This window comes from Gnatocerus cornutus, chromosome 4 (genome assembly GCF_029298725.1).
Source record: "Gnatocerus cornutus isolate USDA-ARS CGAHR chromosome 4, icGnaCorn1.1, whole genome shotgun sequence".
In the NCBI taxonomy this organism is placed as follows: domain Eukaryota; kingdom Metazoa; phylum Arthropoda; class Insecta; order Coleoptera; family Tenebrionidae; genus Gnatocerus; species Gnatocerus cornutus.
In genome coordinates, this window is record NC_142236.1 from 8,120,424 (window position 1) to 8,137,930 (window position 17,507).

The window sequence follows — 17,507 nt, forward strand, 5'->3', positions numbered from 1 at the left end:
TACTTTGACACAGCTGAAAGTTAAGAGTAACAACCTCTCTAAATTTAATGTTTATAGCTTTAAAATTACAAAGATGACAAGTATTAGAATCAAAATTTGAAAATTTCACATTCTTCCAAAATTAAAAATTTCTTTTTCTTTTTCAATTTTGTTCTTTGGTACAGTTAAAAAGTAGGTTAAAAGTAGCAACCTCTTCAAATTTCATGTTTGTAGCTCTAAAATTACAAAAAAGATAGGCATTAAATCAAATTTTGAAAATTTTGTATTTTTCTAAAATTAAAAATTTTGAAAATTTGTTTTTTTTGTTCTATATTTTTGTACTTTGGCACCGGTAAAAAATAAGTCAAAAGTAGCAACTTTACTAAATCGTATATCAATCGTTTCAGAATTACAAAAATGACAAGCATTGAATCAAATTTTAAAAATTGTGCATTCTTTCACAAATAAAAATTTTCAAAACTTGTATTTTTAATTTTATAATGCTATCTTTTGATATAGTTAAAAAATAAGTTAAGAATTGTAGCTCCTCTAAATTTCATTATTCGAACGTTAAAAGCACCAAAATTTCGGGTTTTAATAAAAGAAAATCCAAATTTTCGTTTGTTATTGATATAAAAATTTGTCATTTTTATGCTACAATTGTGTACTTTGGCACACTTGAAAAACACGTCAAGGGTAGCAATTCCACAAAATTTCATGTTTATAGATTTAAGATTACAAAAACGGCGGGCATTTCAATCAAGTTTTGAAAATTTTGCTAACTTTCATTAAAAAAAATAGATTTTTTTTTAATTTTTTTAATTTTGAAATTTGGCACAGTTCAATTAAAAAAAGCTCTAAAACGAAAAAGGCACAAATGAGCACCAAGTATTTGCACGTTTTTTGTCCATTTCTCAAACTTGGCCGAGGGGGCCAGAAACCGCTCCTTCCAATATTTACATTTTTCAAGCAAGCTCCGTCCTAATGACACTCGGTGTCGTAACAAAAGCGCAGATTATTAAACGTCGGTCGGAAACCAATATCGACATCCTCAGAGAATAGAAGTTGGAAGTTTGCTGGTTCGGGCAGGTTCATAATGTGATGCCAGATGTCGCTGCTTGCGGTCACTCCCTTTCAATACTCCCCATCGTGCATAACATTATGTTGTCCCCATTATCAACTTTTCGAAACTGTCATACGCTTGCATACAACGGCTATTTGCCGATAATTACAATCAAAGCGATTGTTTGCAAACCTCGCAACACAAGCCTTTGAATTTCGATGGGCGAAAGAAACTCACAAACAAATGTAATAAATTAAACGGGGCATTGTGAAATTAAACTGGAAAGTTGCGCGTTGACTGACTAAAATTCACTTCTTGGAAGGAAAGTTAGCTATGAAATTAACCTTGGAGTTTGGATAAAACGGCCGTCACCTCCATAATACGTTATATTGTTCTCAGTTATACGATTTAAATTGTTTCGTTGTCTAATTTGCATCGGGAACTCAAGGAACCGAAAATGAGTTTTCGGGACGTAATGAGATTTAATTTTGCTTCGATGTTGCGCGAAAATACAACGAGACTCCCACAGACCTCCAATGTGTGGCGCGCGAGGTGGGAGAAAATTCCACCACACGTCGCCATATCACTTATGTATGCGGTATTTGTTCCTTCTTTAATCCGAGCGAATCTTTCCCCTTTTTGACATCCGATCTCATCAATAATGGATGAATCTTTTCCGATGTGTCAGCAAAACATAAATTGTTTTTAATATCTCTGTTATTAAACTAAAACTCATATATTAATGAACGCCTGGTGGCGGCAAACCTTGCATACTCACTATATTAATAGTCTGTTTACTGTAAGTTCAGATGCACACTGAATCAAGTAAAATAATATATGACGCTGGGTAAACAATGATGATCAACATGTTTACGTTCGCAAATTATGACGTGGCATAAAAAACAGTACGAAACTCTTCACGAGAACACAGTGACATTATAAACTTCTATGATGAGGTTTTAAATTCGAAGCGAGCTTCCATATAATGTGGCATCTAACGCGTGTCTCGTATGTTGGTTGCGGTCGGGTTGTTGATCCACCCCAACTCAGATCCTGGAGGATTACTGAACGTTACATAGAGCCCCAACTATCCCACTACTACCGGGATAGATGGGATAACGGCAAAGTACGTTATATAAATGACATTTAGTCCTGTACGGTCCTGTATTTTCAATTAGGGACAGGCGAACGGCTTTCCGTCAAAGAAACGAACAGAGGATCTTCAACTGACAGCAATTATGGAAAAAAGACGGTTATAAAAATTCATAGGGTCAACCGGCGAAAGTTGGAGGAATAAGGAATTACGAGTAGATGTGAGGGATTTAGGGTCATTTATTTTATCAGTGATTTGGCATGGTTTCATCTTCGGACGAATGAAACTTCAAAAGTCGTCATGTTTAATGGGCTCCCGAAAACCTTCAATGCGAGGGGGGTGGGGTGGTAAAAGTGACACGAAATTTTCCTATGGGTGTCTCTAACTTTTTTGGAACCAAAATAATAAGTAATTCTAAACTTCTATCGAAACATTGTAAAAAAGTTCCGGAACTGCGCCTTTGTTCTGAAAAATCCGGTTTACATTACTTGATTTCAAAAACTCAATTGTTCAAATTAGAAGATAAATAAATATATTTCTTTGATTTTTCTTTTCAGAATGTTCAGTATTCAGTATCTCCGGAATTACGACAGATAGAAAAATGCGTTTTTCAAGATGGTTTACAAAAATTTAATTGTTTAAATTAGATTGGTAAAGTTGCTTCGCAATTTTTTTTTCAAAATTTTAAAAATTTAATATTTCCGTAACTTCAACAGATTTAAAAAAGCGTTTTTACCATCGTTTTTCTAGAGCTTATATTGATCAGTGTCCGGTCTTAGAACTACTAAACACAAAAATTTAATTGTTTAAATTAGAATGTAAATTTGTTTCGAAATTTTTTTTTTTAATTTTTAATATTATTAATATATTAATATTATTTTTAATATTATAATATGTAATAATATTATTAACTCCGGAACTACGAAAAATAGAACAATGTGGTTTTTACCATTTACCATTTTCTAGAGTTTTTATTAATGAGTCCGGTCTTAAATCAAAAAAAAATTATTCTTTAAATTAGAATTTAAATTTATTTCGGAGAATTTTTTTTCAAAATTTTTAATATTCAATATCTCCGTACTACGAGAGATAAAAATTTTCTCAAATATTCAATGTTTCAAATCTCCGGAACTAAGAGAGATATAAAAATGCGATTTGTACCATCGTTTTTTTTTAGCTTTTATTGATAAGAGTCCGGTCTTAGATTTTCTAAATACAAAAACGGAATTGTTTCAATTAAAATGTAACTTTATTTTGGGAATTTTTTTTGAAAATTTTAAATATTTAATATCTCCTGAACTACAACAGATAGAAAAATGCAGTTTTTATCGTCGTTTTTCTAGAGCTTTTATTTATAAGGGTCCGGTTTTAAATTTTCTAAATACAAAAATGTATTTGGTTAAACTAGAATGTAAGTTTATATCGGAGATTTTTTTCAAAATTTTCAATATTCAATATCTTCGGAACTGCAACAGATAGAAAAATGCGGTTTTTACCATTGTTTTTCTAGAGCTTTTATTTATAAGGGTCCGTTTTAAATTTTCCAAATACAAAAATGTATTTGGTTAAACTAAAATGTAAATTTATATCGGGGATTTTTTCTCAAAATTGTCAATATTCAATATCTTGGGAACTACAACAGATAGAAAAATGCGGTTTTTACCATCGTTTTTCTAGAGCCGTCATTTATAAGAGTCCGGTTTTAAATCCTCCAAATACAAAAATTTATTTGGTTAAACTAGAATGTAAATTTATATCTGGGATTTTTTTTCAAAATTTTCAATATTCCATATCTCCGGAACTACGACAGATTACGAGATACGGATTTTTTTATTGTTTTTTACGCTTTTGTAGATAAGAATCTGAATTAACATATCTTAATTACAAAAATGTAATTGTTAAAATTTGAATATAAAGTTCAATATTTCAATGAACATTTTTTCCTAGAACATTTAATGTTTTATTTCTCCGGAACTACGACAGGTTGAAAGGTTTCGTTTTTGCCCTTTTTTTTTTCTCGTGCTTTTGTTGATAAAAGTTTGATCATACATATTCCAAATACAAAGCTTTAATTGTTTAAATTTGACAATAAATCAATTTCTGTAATTTTTTTTTTCTCAAATATTCAATGTTTCAAAATCTCCGGAACTACGAGAGATATAAAAATGCGATTTGTACCATCGTTTTTTTAAAGCTTTTATTGATAAGAGTCCGGTCTTTGATGTTCTAAATACAAAAATTGAATTGTTTCAACCAGAACGTAAATTTATTTTGAGGATTTTTTGAAAATTTTTAGTATTCAATATCTCCGGAACTACAACAGATAGAAAAATACGGTTTTTACCATCGTTTTTCTAGAGCTTTTATTTATAAAGGTCCGGTTTTAAATTTTCTAAATACAAAAATGTATTTGGTTAAATTAGAATGTAAGTTTATATCGGAGATTTTTTTCAAAATTTTCAATATTCAATATCTTCGGAACTACAACAGATAGAAAAATGCGGTTATTACCATCGTTTTTCTAGAGCTTTTGTTTATAAGGGTCCGGTTTTAAATTTTCTAAATACAAAATGTCTTTGGTTAAATTAGAATGTAAGTTTATATCGGAGATTTTTTTTCAAAATTTTTAATATTCAATATCTTCGGAACTACAACAGATAGAAAATTGCGGTTTTTACCATCGTTTTTCCAGAGCCGTCATTTATAAGAGTCCGGTTTTAGATCCTCCAAATACAAAAATTTATTTGGTTAAACTAGAATGTAAATTTATATCGGTTACAAATTTAAATTGGTAAAATCGGTATTTGGTTAAACTAGAATGTAAATTTATATCGGAGATTTTTTTTCAAAATTTTTAAAATTCAATGTTTTCGGAACTACAACATATAGAAAAATGCGGTTTTTACCATCGTTTTTCTAGAGCCTTTATTTATAAGAGTCCGGTTTTAGATATTCCAAATACAAAAATGTATTTGGTTAAACTAGAATGTAAATTTAAATCGGGGATTTTTTCTCAAAATTTTTATTGTTCAATATCTCCGGAACTACAACAGATAGAAAAATGCGGTTTTTACCATCGTTTTTCTAGAGCCTTTATTTATAAGAGTCCGGTTTTAGATTTTTCAAATGCAAAAATGTATTTGGTTAAACTAGAATGTAAATTTATATCGGGGATTTTTTTTTTTCAAAATTTTCAATATTTTATATCTTCGGAACTACGACAGATTAAGAGATACGGATTTTTTTATTGTTTTTTTTACGCTTTTGTAGATAAGAATCTGAATTAACATATCTTAATTACAAAAATGTAATTGTTAAAATTTGAATAAAAATTTCAATATTTCAATGAACATTTTTTCCTAGAACATTTAATGTTTTATTTCTCCGGAACTACGACAGGTAGAAAAGTCTCGTTTTTGGCCTTGTTTTTCTCGTGCTTTTGTTGATAAAAGTTTGATCATACATATTCCAAATATGAAGCTTTAATTGTGTACATTTAACAATAAATCAATTTCTGTAATTTTTTTTTCTCAAATATTCAATGTTTCAAATCTCCGGAACTACGAGATATAAAAATGCGATTTGTACCATCGTTTTTTTAAAGCTTTTATTGATAAGAGCCCGGTCTTAGATCTTCTAAATACAAAAATTGAATTGTTTCAACCAGAATGTAAATTTATTTTGAGGATTTTTTGAAAATTTTTAGTATTCAATATATCCGGAACTACAACAGATAGAAAAATGCGATTTTTACCATCGTTTTTCTACAGCTTTTATTTATAAGAATCCGGTTTTAGATTTTCCAAATACAAAAATGTATTTAGTTAAACTAGAACGTAAATTTATATCGGGTTTTTTTTTTCAAAATTTTTAATATTCTATATCTCCGGAACTACGATAGATTAAAAAATACAGATTTTTTTATTGTTTTTTACGCTTTTGTAGATAAGAATCTGAATTAACATATCTTGATTACAAAAATGTAATTGTTCAAATTTGAATAAAAATCTCAATATTTCGATAAAAAAACTTTTCTTGAACATTCAATGTTCTATTTCTCGGGAACTACGACAGATAAAAAGGTCTCGTTTTACCCTTGTTTTTCTCGTGCTTTTGTTGATAAAAATTTGATCTTACATATTTTGAATACGAAGGTTTAGTTGTTTAAATTTGACAATAAATCAATTTCGGTGAATTTTTTTTCCTCGAATATTCAATGTTTCAAATCTCCAGAACTACGATAGCTGGAAACTTGCGGTTTTCGCTTTGGTTTTTTTTGAAATTTTGTTAATAAGAGTCCGATATAACACATCCCAAATTTAAAAATCCGATTACTGAAATTGGAGTTTAAATTTATTTTGGTGGAACTGTTTTTCCAAATTTTTTAATGTTCAATATTTCGGAACTACAACAAATAAAAAAATCGTTTTTCTAGCATTTTTGTTAAAAAAATTTCGGTTTTCAAGATTCTAAATACAAAAATTTAAATCTTCTAATCAGAATATAAATCGATTTCAGTGTTTTTTTTTCCGGAATTTTGATTATTGTGTATTTTCGGAACAATGAATACGAAGGTGCGGTTATTTCATCATTTTTTTTTACAAAATTCAAGGTGGATTTTTTCCGGGAATTTTTAGTTCTATATTTCCGGAACCACGAGAGATGAAATGATGTGGTTATCAAAAGTTTGACATTTTGTTTTCGAACGAATAAAACTTTAAAACTCGTAAATTTTAACGGCCTCCCACAAACCTCCAATGTGAGGAGAATATGACGGTAAAAAATGCCACGGAATTTCCAAATGGTTGTCATTTTTAGGCGATATATAAAAAAATTAGTAATAAAATGGGCAAAGGTTTGCAGAATTCATCCTCTAAACACGTCCACATATAAAATTTAACGTAAAACCATCAAATTCCCAACAAACGACGAAATTATTTACTCACATCAATACAACTACTTTGTATCAACATCATAACGCAGATCTAACAGATGTTTGTTTTGGTGTCGGTAAAACCCAAAATAAACATATGCGAAGTGGAGTTTGAAAAGTCGTAAGCTGGGCTGCAGGAAATAATAGCAGATGTGACCAGAGTCTCGTTTTATGGCGGACAGTAAACTTTGTTATGGCAACAATTTGGGAACACTTGTTACGCTCACTTTAGATTATAATAACGGCGTGAGAGCAGTAAGGAGACGACAGAAATGAAGGGCTTATCTTTAGTCCTAACCTGGAATTGGACGCTGCCTGCATTGTGTCAGAAACCAAATCTAGAGTACTGTAAACATACATCAGCTTCGAAGTTATGGCAGTTAGGGGAGGTGGAGGCGATGAAACTATGCAGACTTTATAGGCTTCCAGGCACTTTCCCCGCCTGGAGGAGAGGTCAGTGGGCAATTTCACCATCACTTTGGTGAAAATTATATGACTTTTTATCGAAACTAGAATTAAATCTCGGCTCCTTCGTTCAACCCGCAGTGATTAAATTATTCTCCTACGACAGCCGCAGGACGACATGTGCAATTACGAGTCTCAGCAAGCTAATAAAAACGTTCCTTTCAAAATAAATAACAGCGACAATCGAGACCGTATTATCCTGTCTCTCTGGTGTCATGACGATTTTGGGAAGCGTCGTCCTGCCGGTCACCCAGGATAACGACCGGTTGCTCACGCTTCACCGGCTGTAAAGCAGAAAAGCAGATTAGCAAAAATTGCTGTTTACTCGGACGAAAACTGGTTTTCTGACAGCCAGCACGTGGGGTAATAGACTATTGGGTATTGTGAGTTTAAAACGAAAACAATATTTTGATGTAAATTTTCTCCGAAATTAGTAATAGGATTTCTTAGTGTGATACCTTATTATAAAGATTGAAATGTCTGCTTTCCAAAGCGGTGCCACGCGCGTTTGTATTTCTTCTCGTTTTGAAGTTACAAGAGAAAGAACGTGGCGCGGCAAGGTGGCCCTTGGTTATCAACGGACCTCGAGTTTTTGTGGCCCTGGGTTTTTCGTGTCAATTTTACTTCAGAAACTTCCTACTTTTCGAAACAAGTCCTTGTTGTCTCTCAACTCCCCCAACAAATTAACACTCCTTCCGATAATTTATTATGGTCAGAATTCGAAACTTGTAATAGTTTGACATTCTCCCAACATGTAAGATAGTTGTAAACTTCGCCTAGAAAGGCCAAAACCGCAGCTATCCCTTGTTTGGTTTAGCAAATGCATCATGCGTCGTGCGTCAGCTCAGCAATATTTACCCTCAATATAACAATCCATCTAAATTCATACAAAGTCAATATTCGTGATCGAGGCATATTTTATTCCCCTTTTGGTAAATAACAGAATTTCATCGACCTTGTCGTCTTGTATTAACTCAACATCAGGTAAACAACTCTGACATGTTCTTCTACAAGAAAAGCGCTGATTTGTAGAAAGGAAAACCGTGTCGTCGAATTAAGAAACAAATTAAATCAATCACCGATACCTTGAAATTGATCGATGCGAGACGCTGTCGCCGTTATTTATCTTAAAAGTACAGAAAATTTTCTCTCATTATAACGAGCGAGTGTATTTTCCCAGTTTGATGGGAAATTTTACGTGTAGCTTCAACAAAATACGTGAGAGATAAGAGTCGATGACAATGTGTTTAAAAAATAAATTAGTTGCCATCGTAAACATTCACGAGAGTGATTGTATGAAGAGTACTTTATTAAACTGGGAAATTGAAAACTGCCATTGCCGCATGACACGAACATTGTTATTTCGTCTTTTTTACCTACAAAACCATAAATAATGGCGAAATATACACATTTTTCAATTGGGACACTTCGCCTGGATTTTTATTGGTAGAACAAAACGGTCTATCGGGTTTTGAATTGTGACGATATTCAATCTGGTCGAAACGATTTCATGTGCGTTAATCGGGCGGACATATTTCATTCCAGTTTCAACATGCAACGGGATATTTAGATAGATACGGGCCTGACTTTTCGAAGTAACAACAGGGGCGGATTTAGGCCAATTGAGACATTTAGATCTTTTGCAGTGCCGAGCGTCTGTAGCATTTTATTTTTAAACTGACGAGGCGTGCTGAGCGTTATCGCATTATACTTATAAATTAGCGAGGCATGCCAAGCGTTAATAATTTTTATTTATAATGTAGCGAGGCGTGCCGAGCGTAAATACATTTTAGATATAAATTGGCGAGGCGTGCCGAGCGTTAATAAATTTTAGTTATAAAGCAGCGAGGCGTGCAAAGCGTTATCGCATTTTACTTATAAACCAGCGACGCGTGCCGAGCGTTATCGCATTATACTTATAAATTAGACAGGCATGCCGAGCGTAATAACTATTTATGTACTTTTAAACTAGCAAGGCGTGCTGAGCGTTATTAAATTTTACTTATAAATGAGCGAGGCATGCCGAGCGTTATCGCAATTTATGTACTTAAAAAGTAGCGAGGCGTGCTAGGCGTTATCAAATTTTAATTATAAACTAGCGAAGCGTGCCGAACGTTAATGAATTTTATTTATAATTTAGCGATGCGTGCCGAGCGTTAATAATTTTTATTTATAATGTAGCGAGGCGTGCCGAGCGTTAATAATTTTTAAATATAAATTAGCAAAGCGTGCCGAGCATTAATGAATTTTAGTTATAAAGCAGCAAGGCGTGCCGAGCGTTATCACATTTCACTTATAAATGAGCGAGGCATTCCGAGCGTTGTCGCAATTTATGTACTTAAAAACTAGCAAGGCGTGCTGAGCGTTATCAAATTTTAATTATAAACTAGCAAAGCGTGCCGAACGTTAATGAATTTTATTTATAATTTAGCGATGCGTGCCGAGCGTTAATAATTTTTATTTATAATGTAGCGAGGCGTGCCGAGGGTTAATAAATTTTAATTTTAAACCTGCAAGGCGTGCCGAGCGTTAATAAATTTTAACTATAAACCAGCGAGGCGTGCCGAGCGTTATCGCATTTTACTTATAAATGAGCGAGGCATGCCGAGCGTTATCGCAATTTATGTACTTAAAAACTAGCGAGGCGTGCTGAGCGTTATTCAATTTTAATCATAAACTAGCGAAGCGTGCCGAACGTTAATGAATTTTATTTAAAAGTTAGCGATGCGTGCCGAGCGTTAATAATTTTTATTTATAATGTAGCGAGGCGTACCGAGCGTTAATAATTTTTAAATATAAATTAGCAAGGCGTGCCGAGCATTAATGAATTTTAGTTATAAAGCAGCAAGGCGTGCCGAGCGTTATCACATTACGCTTATAAATGAGCGAGGCATTCCGAGCGTTGTCGCAATTTATGTACTTAAAAACTAGCGAGGCGTGCTGAGCGTTAATAAATTTTATTTATAATTTAGCGATGCGTGCCGAGCGTTAATAATTTTTATTTATAATGTAGCGAGGCGTGCCGAGCGTTAATAATTTTTAAATATAAATTAGCAAGGCGTGCCGAGCATTAATGAATTTTAGTTATAAAGCAGCAAGGCGTGCCGAGCGTTATCACATTACGCTTATAAATGAGCGAGGCATTCCGAGCGTTGTCGCAATTTATGTACTTAAAAACTAGCGAGGCGTGCTGAGCGTTAATAAATTTTATTTATAATTTAGCGATGCGTGCCGAGCGTTAATAATTTTTATTTATAATGTAGCGAAACGTGCCGAGCGTTAATAATTTTTATTTATAATTTAGCGAGGCGTGCTGAGCGTTATTAAATTTTAATTATAAATTACCGAAGCGTGTCGAACGTTAATGAATTGTATTTATAAATTAGTGAGGCATGCCGAGCGTTAATAATTTTTTTCTAATTTGTATTTTAAAGATTCCCATGATGATAGAGAAACAAAGCTATTATAGCATCGCGTATCGAAATGGGATATTTATTATAGCACTGAAAACGAATGAGAAAATAACGAAAACAGCTTTGTCTTTTTTGTACAAGAACAAATAAAGAAAAATAGTATAAACACTTTGTTCATTAGGCCATTAAGGCACTCATCTACTATAAAGCGAGTTTTATAAACTTGGATTCGTGCCTTAAAAATTGTCTTATAAAACTCGGTGATTTAATATACAATTATTTACAATGTAGCGAGGCATGCTGAGAGTTAATAATTTTTAGATATAAATTATAATAAATTTTAGTTGTAAAGGCAGCGAGGCGTGCCGAGCGTCATCGCATTTTACTTATATAGTTGCGAGGCGTGCCGAGCGTTTATCGCATGTTACTTACAAATAAGCGAGGCACGCATAGCGTTATGAGCGTTTAGTTATAAACCAAAGAGGCGCGCTGAGCTTATATCGCATTTTCTTTAATTAGGATATTAGAAAATCCAATCTAAAATGTAAAAAAGCAGAAAATTGGAACTTAACAAGACCAAATTTAATAAATTCGATAAGATAACTTATCTAGCTAGATATCGGCAAGAACGCCCGATCATGCTGACCAAGCTTTCCGCCAAAAAACTATCAGTCCCCGCCAAGTCTTCCTCTTCTCCAGGTCAAAACCTCCTCCAATATGGTCGTGTCAATGCAAAGATGGGCGGGCAAAATTTTTCCTATTTGCTAATCTCTAAAATCAGCGGTTTAGGGTTTTTTTTCTCTTCATTTGACACATTGTTACTGCGCGGAATTATGAAATTATTTGTAAATTTTTAGCAAATTTTTTTTCCAATTTCGTTTTTTGTCACGAGAATATTTGTTTGAAAATAAATTCTTAAATTTTTGTTCGCCAAAATTTTAGAAATAATGTGATTGTGTCAAACCCGTTTTAGTTGCTAAAACTTTACAATTTTATGTTTTTGACGATTAAAAAATAGCTTTTTTCGAATTTGCCGCTTTAATTCATTAGAGTACTCAATTTGGAGTCGTTTATAAGAAAACTCAAAGTAGGAAATTTTGTTTTTAAAAAGTTAGCAGAACTATTTAGTCTAGCCGTCACCTGTGTCCTGTCAAGTTCTTGGTCAATTTCACATTACGGATTTTACGTGTTTAATAAATTGCTGCTTGAATAAAAAATGTATCAATATAATATTGAATTGTCCTTTGCGGCCAACAATATACCTAAATGTACAAGATGTGAATACAGATTGTGAGGTTAGGTTACGTTGGGTTAAAATTTAATGACAGTGAAATTCAATAAACGTCAAATTTTAAATTGAATTTGGAAATCAAGTGGCAAGTCATGGTTACAAAACCATTACCAATCGTGTAACACGAAAATTGGAAAATTTAAATTTTTTATTAATTGCAAATTAAGTATAAAGGACTTGTTTTATAATGGCATTGGTGCACTCATCCCATACAAAACTCACCTACGGCTCGTTTTGTGCACCAAATTGGCCATTTAAAACACGTTCTTTAATATACTATTTTCAAAACAACAAATTATGATTTAAAACTTGTCAAATTTTTGAATTATTTCGCTTATTTTTTCAACAAACTTGGGTTATTAAAGCTCATTTTACGCACAATTTTGCGCAGATTTCAAATCTGGGCTCGAAATCCGCGGACGACAATAAATAACTGAGTTATGGCCAATTAACGTTTAAGATTAGGAATTTTGTTTCAAAATTTTCAATGCTTATTAACTTTGAAACTGCGACACATAGAATCAAACGGTCTGCGCCGTCGTTTTTATCGCGCTTTTTTTTTCAATTAACCTTTACTTATAATTATTAAGTAGCGAGGCGTGCCGAGCCTTAACAAATTTTAGTGATAATCTAGCGAAGCTTGCCGAGCGTTATCTTATTGTACTTAGAAATAAGCAAGGGGTTCCGAGCATTATCGCATTTGACTTATAAACTTGCGAGGCATGCCGAGCATTATCAAATTTTAGTTATAAACCAACGAGGCACACCGAGCAAGATCGCATTTTTACTTATAGAATAGCGAGGCGTGTCGAGCGTCATTAATTTTTAGTTATAAACTAGCGAGGCGTGCGAAGCATTATCTTATTGTACTTAGAAATAAGCAAGGGGTTCCGAGCATTATCGCATTTGACTTATAAACTTGCGAGGCATGCCGAGCATTATCAAATTTTAGTTATAAACCAACGAGGCACACCGAGCAAGATCGCATTTTTACTTATAGAATAGCGAGGCGTGTCGAGCGTCATTAATTTTTAGTTATAAACTAGCGAGGCGTGCGAAGCATTATCTTATTGTACTTAGAAATAAGCAAGGAGTGCCAAAAATTATCGCATTTTACTTATAAACGTGCGAGGCATGCCGAGCATTATCAAATTTTAGTTATAAACTAACGAGGCACACCGAGCAAGATCGCATTTTTACTTATAGACTAGCGAGGCGTGCCGAGCGTTATCAATTTTTAGTTATAAACTAGCCAGGCGTGCCAAGAATTATCTTATTGTACTTAGAAATAAGCAAGGAGTGCCAAACATTATCGCATTTGACTTATAAGCTTGCGGGGCATGTCGAACATTATCAAATTTTAGTTATAAACCAACGAGGCACATTAAGCAAGATCGCAATTTTACTTATAGACTAGCGAGGCGTGTCGAGCGTCATCAATTTTTAGTTATAAACTAGCGAGGCGTGCGAAGCATTATCTTATTGTACTTAGAAATAAGCAAGGAGTGCTAAAAATGTGGAATGCTAAAAATTATTTCGTTTTCGGCCAAGTTTTCGTATTTAATTAATCAAAAAGTCATTAAATATTTACTTTACAAAAATTGTATATAGCATTTAACATAGTGCACGTTGAACAGATTCATATGCAAAAAACAGAAAGCAATTTACTCAAATAGTTTTCGAGTAATCGTGTTTGGAAAAATACATTTAATTTTTCTTATACTGAAATTTGTTCGATATCCCCTTAAAGACGTAAAAAGAGTAAAATTTTCAAATTTTTTTAGATTTAGGATGAAGTTCAAAAATTCTGTATAAAAAGTTGTATCATATTATTCTTAAACTCACTTTAGATTTTATCTATTTTTTTCTAGATTCTCTAAATTCTTTTTAAATTTTTTTAGACTTCTTTTAAATTCTGTCTTTTTTTTGGATTTTATGTTATTTTTTAATCTTTACTTTTTAGTCGATTTTCTAATTTGTATTTTCTGATGAAAATCCTGAAATGTCGTCCCGATTTGGTCCGAATAAGCGCAAAGCGATCAATTTCGCTTTGATCCATGAAATTTCCCAGTAAAGTTGGCAAAGTTGCGCCTAATCTTGCCCCTCTGCAAAAACCTCTTTGGGTCCGCAACCGCTTGAAATAGGATGAAAGGTGGTCGCCCCGCGAGCAATTCATTTGAATTAATCCTTTCCGTCGTCGGATGAATCATCCCCATGCAGAGTGTGGTGTTTTTCTCTTCGGGTCAAGTGTGCCAGACCATTTGTAAAAGAAAACAGTCCGCGTCATTCCAGGTTTTCGTGATAAATTGCTCTGTATGATGAAGTGTGGGTTAAAGGTCGCCTCGGGACAAAGCCCGTCGCGGGTGTTGATGAAGGTTGTCACTTGTCAACAAAGTCGGGTCAACCGGCATTACAACCCAGCCGAAACCGTTACCACAATCACATTAAATTTATCTACCACTGACACGAGAAATTCTTGTTTTATCTCCTTGATTGTGGCTGATTAGGACATGCCATTACCACTAAAACTGACGCTTGCCACAGGAAACCTGCCACTACCGCCGCTGAATGACGCACTAAACAGGACCGGGATTCTTTTTAATGGCCGCGGAAATGAGGAAAACTTGACGGGATACTTGGATTGGATTAAGTGACAAGTGGGGTGGATCTGGCTTAAAATAACGCGACTTGGAACTACTCCAGCGGGCCAAATCACCCACGTGAAAAATTTGCTTTCAGGCGAAAATGTGCCAAAAGGTTGCAGGATGGACTCCACGACACTTTCATTTGTCTTCGGAGTTTAGTCGGTTCCAATGAAAGTCTTTTCAAAATTTTTCAGTTTTCATGTAATTTCAACAGAATTTTGAATTAGTTAGAAATATTATGTAATATAAGAGGCACCCCGATTTTGAAAATGAATTTAAATGCTGCACGTTTTGAATTATACGAGTAATTCAAAAATTGAATAATATGCAGGGTGAGGCATTTAAAATGTTCACAATCACGGCAAAAACTGCCAACTTTCAAAAATTCTGAAATATGTAATTAAAATATTACATTATTACACGTATTTCATAAGGCGAGTATTGTAGCACGAATGAGTTTTGACTCAAATAGAATGAGTGCTACAAGTCGTCTTATGAAATGAGTGTAATATACTATTTTTTCTACTTTGCATTGTTAATAAATTTAAAAATTGCTTTTGAAAGAAATTATTTTCGATTATAAATTTTTGACAAGTTAGGTTGGTGTCAAAAGAGGTAGTGACATTTGTCTAACAAAATTTCAATTCAAATAATTACTGACGTTTTCTGTTTAATTTTGCAAAATTAAGTATTACAACATTTGCTTTTCTTCTGGTTCATTATTCCTAAATTTATATTTTTGTGATCATGATGATGATCATCATTGAGATTTTGATTCAACGTTCAAGTGTCGGCATAATAACATAGCCAACATAACCAAAAAAATTACTGTTTTGCGTGCTAGCTTAAAACAATTGTTTTTATTGTGAAATGCGTTTGCGTTTCACAATGAAAGTATTGTTAACGCAAAGTAGAAAAATGGTATTTATTTATAAAACTCAAAATGGTTAATTTTTCTATTTTCTAAAATTCATAAAATCAAAAAAAAAAATTGTAAAAAAATACAATTATTATTAAATTTACAATTAAATGTATAATATTTTATTCACAATAATTACTAAAATTGAAAATGTTTCTTTTTTTAACTTTCTAAAATCAAAACAACAAATATTGAAAATTCTCAAAGACATTTAAAAAAAATACAATACTAAAGCTCTATCTCGGTTTGCACATTAGTTTCCTCATATTCAAAATTAAAATTTATAATCTCTTATTTTCCGTACATTTTTAAATCTATCAAATCAAAAATTGTCGAAAAATTTTGAAAATATTACAATGTAAACTTCGGCGCTGTCTGGGTTGATAAATATTTTCTGTAAAATCATGACAAAATATTTAAAGTGTTTTATTTTATTCTATTCAATTAACAAATTTTAAAAAACTTTTAAAAGTTTCTAACAAATCTGCAAATTATTATACAGGGTGATTTTTTTTAAAACGGCAGGCGTAGTAGAATTTTTATTTATAAACCGATTTCAAAAATTTAAAAAACAAATTAAATGGTTTTTAATTTACTTTAAAATAATGATTTTAAAATTTTTCTAAATGTCTTAGTATCTTTTGAGCGATACTCAACTTTCTTATTAAATTGGAACCCATTTTTTTTTCATAATTTGGAAGATATTAATTTTCTTGATTCAGAAATGTGTAATATGTTCTACTTTTACAAAAAATATTTTGAAAAAAATTATTAAATTTGAAAAAAAATAAGCAATAAAAGTTAATAAAATCTAGTTGCATGGTGTCAAATAAAAGAATGCCGTTATTGTAATGTCAAAAAGCAGCAAATAACAGAAAGGATTGGCAATTTTTTTGAAATTATTAATAACAAAAGACAATAATAATTACAATTCAGAAAAAACAACTCCCTATTTTAATGAAAATACTGTTGAGACGCCATCCCGTATTTTTCTTTGCTCAATTGACACCTACGAGAACCATTATGGATTGTAAGGTGTAGCCCCATCTTGTTGAAAGAAAACTTTTTCTTTCTGTTATTTGCCGCTTTTTAACATTACAATAACGATATAGTGATATTTGACACCACGCACCTAGATTTTATTAACTTTTATTGCCTAAATTTTTTCATTTTTGATATTTTTTTTTAAACATTTTTTGTAAAAGTAGAACATATTACACATTTCTGAATCAAGAAAATTAATATCTTCCAAATTATGCAAAAAATATAGGTGCTAATTTGAAATAAGAAAGTTGAATATCGCCCAAAAGATACTAAGACATTTAGAAAATTTTTAAAATCATCAGTTTATAGAAAATTAAAAACCATTTAATTTGTTTTTTAAGTTTTTGAAATCGGTTCATAAATAGAAATTCTACAACGCTTGCCGTTTTTAAAAAATCACCCTGTATATTATTATAATATAAATTGTTAAATTATTTTTTTCACAATTATAATCAAAATTTATTATGACTCAGTTTTTAAGCTCATTTCCCAACTTTCTAGCGTCTATCAGATAAAAAGTTTTTGGAAATTTTTGAAACATTTTGAACAAATTATGGTCCAAATTTCGGTCACGCTTTTCTTCAAATTTTGTTTTGTAGCAATCATGGCTCGTAATGGCTTATTTTTCATCTTTTTAAGATGTATGAAATCAAAAATTTTGA